At 49.0% G+C, this 8,401-nt stretch overlaps 1 long non-coding RNA gene across 1 annotated transcript; it reads left to right on the top strand.

The window, feature by feature from the left end:
- Positions 1-329: 329 nt before the first annotated feature.
- LOC121005502 lies at positions 330-6,210 on the top strand. Its single transcript, XR_005779954.1, has 3 exons — positions 330-440; positions 573-576; positions 6,200-6,210. It is a non-coding gene; the product is annotated as an uncharacterized LOC121005502 (long non-coding RNA).
- Positions 6,211-8,401: the final 2,191 nt, after the last annotated feature.

The raw sequence follows: 8,401 nt of genomic DNA, 5'->3' as shown, positions 1-8,401 counted from the left end.
TAAAAATTGAAATTGGGGTCTAAATGTGACAGTTATCCTTTAAAGTGTCCCCTTTTGACACAGAATGGGACACTGCATTTCCCACTGCATTAAAATAAGGCGTCCTCGGCGTTTGTCTTGATGGATGCTGTGGATCTCTACGCCGTCACCTGAAAAACACACCAAACATACGCCACAAACATAAATATATTCAAATAATTATTGCAAAGCACCATAGGTGTCGCTACAGGGGGGGAAGGCGGGGGGCATTGCCCCTAGGTTATTCCTTGTCCCCCCCGTGTGCCCCCCTACTGATTCCCATTTAAAACACTGTCCGCCACCGCCGCTAGTACAGCCAGGGCCGTCTTTAACACGGGGCAAAAGGGACAGCTGCCCCAGGCCCATTTGCTCCTGGGGGGCCCAAGGCATCTGCCTCTTGAGCCCTGCTGGCCACTGGTGACGTGGGGGGCGGTGGCAGGGCACAGGGAGATGAGCGCTTCCTTTGTGGAAGCGCTCATCTCCATAGTCATCTGGATTGCCGTCCTCAGTACAGTGATACAGATGGAAGTGTAGCAGCGGGGCAGGGGATGGAGAGGCGTCTCCATTCTCTGTTCCTCTGATATGCTGCAGGACTAGTGCCTGCAGCCTATCAGAGGCTGGTGCAGGCGCCGCAAAACGCGCAGCCTCAGCAGTACAGCGTGGGACACAGGCTGGAAGAGGCCTGCATCGCATCGCTGCCAGTGCCAGCCTGATGGAGGCAAGTATGAGTGTTTATTTTTTTTATATGGTACTACTGCTGGCACATGATTGGGGGGCATCTATGGGGCATTTGTTACTGGCACATGATTGGGGGCATCTATAGGGGCACCTGTTACTGGCACATGATTAGGGGCACCTGTTACTGGCATATGATTGGGGGGCATCTATGGGGGTACTTGGTACTGGCACATGATTGGGGGGCATCTATGGGGGCACTTGTTACTGGCACATGATTGGTGGCATCTATGAAAGTACTTGTTACTGGTACATGATTGGAGGGCCTCTATGGGGGCATGTGTTACTGGCACATGATTGGGGGCATCTATGGGGATAGATGCCCACAATCATGTGCCAGTATGGGGCCTCTATGGGGGTACTTGTTACTGGCACATGATTGGAGGGGGACCAATGAGGGCACTTCTTACTGGCACATGATTGGGGGCATCTATGGGGGAACTTGTTACTGGCACATTATAGGGGCATCTATGGGGCAACATCTTACTGGCAAATTATTGGGGGCCACTGTGAGGGGGCATCTATGGGGGCACTTCTTACTGGCACATTATTGGTTGGTACTATGGGGGCACTTCTTACTGGCACATTATTGGGGGCACTATGGGGGCATCTACTGAGGCCACAAAGAAGGGGTATTTTATATGGGGGAAGGGGGAGATGTACACTATGGTGACTTCTACTGAGTCCATAAAGAAGGGGTATTTTATATGGGGGGCTCTGTATAGAGGTATTTTATACTGGGGCACATTATGGTGGGTACTATGGGGAAGGGGAAAGAGAAGTACTATGGGCTCATATATGGGGGGCACTAAGAAGGGGTATTTTATACTTGCAAATTATGGTGGACACTGAGGGCATCTACTGGGGCATTTTATACTGGTACATTATGGGGGCACTAGGAAGAAGGGGGGAGAGGAGCACTATGGGGCATTTACTGGGGGCACTATACAGGGGTATTTTATACTGGCACATTATGGGAGCACTATGGGAACATTAGCTCAACTGGGGGCATTAAAAGGGGGAATGTTTTGCACTGGCACATTATAAGGAGAATTATTACTACTGGGGGGAATTATGATAAGATTTATTACTACTGGGGGTCTATGGGGAACATGATTACTAGTATGGGCACTATGGGAGCATTATTAAATCTGGGGCACAGTGGGGACATGTTGGGGGTAGTAATGGACGAACATTAGCCGGGACAGCTTGTGGATGCGATCGCGTTTGCGCGGGACCCATTCACTTTAATGACAGGCGAACATGAAAAAACCTTCAGCTCATATTTGCAGCCACAAAATACCTAGTAGAAGTGTACAAATAGTACCACAACATGGACAGTGATATACTAGAGGGGGATCAATGACAAAAATTCCAACAAAAAATATGTATCTTAATCAGGGGACATTTTTATGTGATTTTACTGTAGGCCACTGGACTTAAAACAATAAAACAATTTTTTCACTGTAATATAATTGCAGTTGCCTGCAAGCATGTGTTTCAGACCCACATTGTGTACTGTGCCCACTACTGCCAGTGCCCACCACTTATATCTGGTGTCACTGTAGCTTGCACACATAGTACCACTAAAAGAAAAAAAAATGACAGGAAGAGGCAGGCCACCCCACAGGGGCCGTCGTGGTCGTGGTGCTGTGATTTCCTTTGGCCCTAGAATAATGCCCAGTGTTCAGAGGCCACGTACCGTGAACTCGAAAAGTTCTGAGGACATAGTTGACTGGCTAACACAGGACACCCAATCTTCTACAGCTTCCGCTCGGAACCTGTCACGGGTGTATGTGAGCAACGATAGTAATTCACAGTACAGAGCAACTGACTGGACCCAGAACTAGGGAGGATAAAGGGTGACCCCTGTCCGACCCTCAACGCTTTCCCTATTCTGCTAAAGCACATGCCCGGATCCAAAAGGCGGAACGAGGCATGCCCACGTGCCTAAGACTAATGACCACTGTAACCCCTACAATAGTGGAAGGGGCACGGCCACCAGTGCCCTACTCAGTATATGGAGGGAACCGTGGCCACCTCAGATCCAGTCAGAAAACAAACAGGAATACAACAATGTCTGCAGACTTAGCTGAAGGTGTTGTAGCCGCAGAGAAGACGGATCCAAGGACAGGCTGGCAAAATCCGGAGTGCTAGCTGCAACAGAACACAGGTCCAGTGGACTGATAGCTACAAGTGAAGAAACCAAAGCCAGAGCCACAACTGAAGTGAGAACTATAATCCACATCCTATCATAGGAGGAGGGGTGATATAAAGAGAAGGAAATCAAACACATGAAGGACAGCTGTGGTGAAAGAAACCAGAAGTAAACAGAGTAGTGAGAACGCCTCCCAGCTCTAGTAGTGACATCATCACAGGGGTGGAGAAACAGAGCTGTGAGAACGTCCCAAAGCTCTGGTAGTGACAGTACCCCCCCTCTACGGGTGGACTCCGGACACCCAGGACCCACCTTCTCAGGATGAGCCCTATGAAATGCCCTGATGAGGCGAGTGGCTTTAATGTCGACACCGGAACCCACATCCTCTCCTCAGGACCATAACCCTTCCAATGAACGAGGTACTGAAGAGAACCGCGGACCATGCGAGAGTCCACAATTCTGGAAACCTCAAACTCCAGATTGCCATCAACCAAATCGGAGGAGGAGGCAAAGAGGAGGGTACCGTGGGCTGGACATATGGTTTTAAGAGAGATCTGTGAAATACATTATGTATCTTCCAAACCCGTGGAAGATCAAGACGGAAGGCAACAGGATTGATGACTGACAAGATTTTATAAGGCCCAATAAACTTGGGACCCAATTTCCAGGAGGGAACCTTCAACTTAATGTTTCTAGTAGACAACCACACCAGATCACCCACATTCAGGTCCGGACCAGGCACACGTCTCTTATCAGCCACACGCTTATACCTCTCACTCATCTTTTTAAGATTACTCTGAATCTTTTGCCAAATGGTAGACAAAGACGAGGAAAATCTCTCCTCCTCAGGTAAACCAGAAAGAGCCCCTCCCGAGAATGTACCAAACTGCGGATGGAACCCATATGCACCAAAGAATGGTGACTCACCAGAAGATTCCTGACGACGGTTGTTCAGAGCAAACTCAGCAAGAGGGAGAAATGAACACCAATCCTCCTGGTTCTCTGAAACAAAACAGCGCAAATATGTCTCCAGATTCTGATTAAGGCGCTCAGTCTGACCATTCGACTGCGGATGAAAAGCAGAAGAGAAGGACAGCCGAACCCCCAGACGAGAACAGAAAGCCTTCCAGAACCTGGACACAAACTGCGTGCCTCTATCGGAAACAATATCAGAGGGAATGCCGTGCAATTTAACAATATGGTCGACAAAAGCTTGCGCCAACGTTTTAGCATTGGGTAAACCAGGGAAAGGTACGAAATGAGCCATCTTGCTAAAACGGTCCACCACCACCAGGATCACCGACTTCCCCGAGGAACGAGGAAGATCCGTGATAAAGTCCATGGACAGGTGTGTCCAAGGACGGGAAGGAATGGGTAACGGGAGAAGGGAACCTGAAGGCCGTGAACGAGGGACCTTAGCGCGAGAGCACGTCTCACAAGCAGCCACAAAACCCTCCACCGACTTACGAAGAGCCGGCCACCAAAATCTCAGAGCAATGAGATCCACCGTGGCTCTACTCCCGGGGTGACCAGCAAGAACCGTATCATGATGCTCCTTAAAGAGTTTGTGACGTAGCTCAGGAGGCACGAACAACTTCCCAGAAGGACAACGGGCAGGTGTCTCAGTCTGGGCAGCCTGGACCTCGGCCTCCAAATCGGAATATAGAGCAGAAACAACTACCCCCTCCGCCAAAATGGGACCCGGGTCCTCGGAGTTTCCTCCTCCCGGAAAACAGCGAGAGAGAGCATCAGCCTTCACATTTTTTATCCCAGGTCGGAATGTAACAACAAAATTGAATCTGGAGAAGAACAGAAACCATCTGGCCTGTCTCGGATTCATACGCCTGGCCGACTCCAAGTATGCCAGATTCTTATGGTCGGTAAAAACGGTGATAGGGTGCCTGGCCCCCTCCAACCAATGGCGCCATTCCTCGAAAGCCAACTTGATGGCCAACAACTCCCTATCTCCCACATCATAGTTTCTCTCTGCCGGGGAGAGTTTTTTAGAGAAAAAGGCACAGGGTCGCCACTTGGCAGGGGAAGGGCCCTGGGACAAAACCGCACCCACACCCACCTCGGAAGCATCCACCTCAACAATAAAAGGTAAGGAAACATCGGGATGCACCAAGACGGGAGCAGACGCAAAATTCTCTTTAATCTTAGAAAAGGCTGCAAGCGCCTCCTCCGACCAAGAGGAAAAATCCGCCCCCTTTTTTGTCATGTCAGTGAGGGGTTTGACAACAGAGGAATAATTCAAAATGAACTTTCTGTAATAGTTCGCAAAACCCAGAAAGCGCATCAATGCCTTCTGATTCTCAGGAAGCTCCCACTCAAGTACAGCACGGACCTTCTCGGGATCCATGCGAAAACCAGAAGCAGAGAGGAGAAAACCCAGAAATTGAATCTCCGATACCATAAAAAGACATTTCTCCAGCTTGGCGTACAATTTATTTTCCCGCAGAATCTGCAGAACCTGAAAAAGATGATCCTGATGGGTCTGAACATCAGGGGAAAAAATCAAAATATCATCAAGATATACCAATACGAATTTCCCCATTAAATGATAGAAAATACTATTAACAAAATGCTGAAAGACGGCCGGAGCATTCATCAGGCCGAAAGGCATAACGAGATTCTCGAAATGCCCGTCAGGGGTATTAAAGGCCGTTTTCCATTCATCCCCCTCTCTGACCCTGACCAGGTTGTACGCGCCTCTCAAATCCAATTTGGAAAACACCTTGGCCCCAACAATTTGATTGAAGAGGTCCGGGATCAGAGGAAGGGGATAGGGATCGCGAATCGTGATACGGTTCAGCTCCCTAAAATCTAGGCAAGGTCTCAGAGAGCCATCTTTCTTTTTAACAAAAAAAAAACCCGCGGCCACAGGTGACTTTGAGGGACGAATATGCCCCTTTTCGAGACTCTCGGAGATGTAAGTTCACATTGCGATTCTTTCCGGTTGTGAGAGATTGTAGAGGCGTGCTTTTGGCAGCTTGGCGCCGGGAATGAGGTTAATGGGACAGTCAAACTCCCGGTGAGGAGGTAGCTCCTGAACACCGCTCTCGGAAAACACGTCCGAGAAATCAGAGAGAAATGATGGCACCGTTTTAGTAGACACCTCTGCAAAAGTCGCTGTGAGACAATTCTCTCTACAAAAATCACTCCACTCATTTATTTGCCTTCCTTGCCAATCAATAGTGGGGTTATGTCTAGTGAGCCAGGGTAACCCCAAAACTAGAGGAGACGGCAATCCGTTAAGGACAAAACAAGATATATCCTCCACATGAGTGTCACCTACAGCTAGCCGGATATTGTGAACAATGCCCTTCAGAGATCTCTGTGAGAGTGGAGCAGAGTCAATAGCAAAAACAGGTATATCTTTATCTAATGTGCAAACCTGAAAACCATGCATGGCTACAAATTGAGTGTCAATAAGATTGACGGCCGCTCCACTATCGACAAAAATCTCGCAAGAAATGACTTTGCTCTCTAGCGCCACCCTGGCAGACAGGAGAAAACGGGAACTGCAGGTCAGAGGAAAAGCATCAAATCCTACATCAACTTTGCCCAAAGTAGCAGATGAAGCGGAACTTGATGATTTACCTTTTGAGATTTTTCTCTTATTATCGCTCTTAGTACGGTTCAAGAATCTCCTAGACGGACAAACATTAGCCAAATGACCTATGCCCCCACAACAAAAACATACCATACTCTGAGGACTAAATCCTCTTTTATCAGGGGCAAGTCGAGCTAGCTGCATGGGCTCCTCCTCAGAGGGGAGCGAGACAGGATGAGGCCCCTGCACACTGAATGAGTCCGCACCACTGCCCCTAGACTGACAATGGCTGGACAGAGAGGTCTCGTTTCTTTCTCTTAGACGCCTGTCAAGGCGTACCGCCAATGACATGGCAGACTCTAAGGACGTTGGTCTCTCATGGAAAGCAAACGCATCTTTTAATCTCTCCGAGAGACCATGACAGAACTGACTCCGGAGTGCAGCATCATTCCAACCCGAATCAGCTGCCCATCTCCGAAATTCAGAACAATAAAGCTCCGCAGACCGTTTGTTCTGGCATAAAACACGTAGGTTAGATTCGGCCAGAGCAACACGATCCGGGTCATCATAAATCTGCCCCAGGGCCACAAAAAATCCCTCCACGGATCGAAGGGAGGGATCCCCTGATGGCAGCGAAAAAGCCCAAGTCTGAGCATTACCCCTGAGCAGGGAGATGACAATCCTCACCCTCTGCTCTTGATTACCAGAAGAGTGAGGACACAAGCAAAAATGGAGTTTGCATGCCTCTCTGAAACGAACAAAATTCTCACTGCCCCCGGAGAACGTCTCCGGAAGTGAGACTTTTGGCTCGCAACAGACTCCATGAGCCGGAGCAGGGCCCAATGCTTGAAGCTGGGTCATAGATTGACGGAGATCCGCTACTTCCAAAGAAAGACCCTGCATGCGGTCAACCAGGTCAGAAAGCGGATCCATGTCAAAAAAGGACGGTTTTGGTGGATTATAATGTCACGGGTGTATGTGAGCAACGATAGTAATTCACAGTACAGAGCAACTGACTGGACCCAGAACTAGGGAGGATAAAGGGTGACCCCTGTCCGACCCTCAACGCTTTCCCTATTCTGCTAAAGCACATGCCCGGATCCAAAAGGCGGAACGAGGCATGCCCACGTGCCTAAGACTAATGACCACTGTAACCCCTACAATAGTGGAAGGGGCACGGCCACCAGTGCCCTACTCAGTATATGGAGGGAACCGTGGCCACCTCAGATCCAGTCAGAAAACAAACAGGAATAAAACAATGTCTGCAGACTTAGCTGAAGGTGTTGTAGCCGCAGAGAAGACGGATCCAAGGACAGGCTGGCAAAATCCGGAGTGCTAGCTGCAGCAGAACACAGGTCCAGTGGACTGATAGCTACAAGTGAAGAAACCAAAGCAAGAGCCACAACTGAAGTGAGAACTATAATCCACATCCTATCATAGGAGGAGGGGTGATATAAAGAGAAGGAAATCAAACACATGAAGGACAGCTGTGGTGAAAGAAACCAGAAGTAAACAGAGTAGTGAGAACGCCTCCCAGCTCTAGTAGTGACATCATCACAGGGGTGGAGAAACAGAGCTGTGAGAACGTCCCAAAGCTCTGGTAGTGACAGAACCTTGACGCATCATCCTCCTCCAGCTCAGCTTCGGGCACATTTCAAGTTACCACTCGCCCGCCTGCAGCCACCACCAACACTAGCACCACATCTGCTTCACTTGATCTGTCAGAGGAGTTATTTACACATCAGTTGGAAGAAATGAGTGATGTGCAACCATTATTGCCAGAGGAGGTAGATAACAGGGATATGTCTCAGTCAGGCAGCATTACACACATGGACGTACGTTGTGATGATGATGATGTTGTACCCGCTGCTGCTTCCTTTGCTGAGTTGTCATATACAAGTGAAGCGGTTGATGATAACGATGTGTCCGTGGAT

The sequence above is a fragment of the Bufo bufo genome, chromosome 6, assembly GCF_905171765.1.
Source record: "Bufo bufo chromosome 6, aBufBuf1.1, whole genome shotgun sequence".
NCBI classification, from domain to species: Eukaryota; Metazoa; Chordata; class Amphibia; order Anura; family Bufonidae; genus Bufo; species Bufo bufo.
The sequence above is the reverse complement of the archived record's forward strand: the minus strand, read 5'-3'. Positions and strand labels throughout refer to the sequence as shown.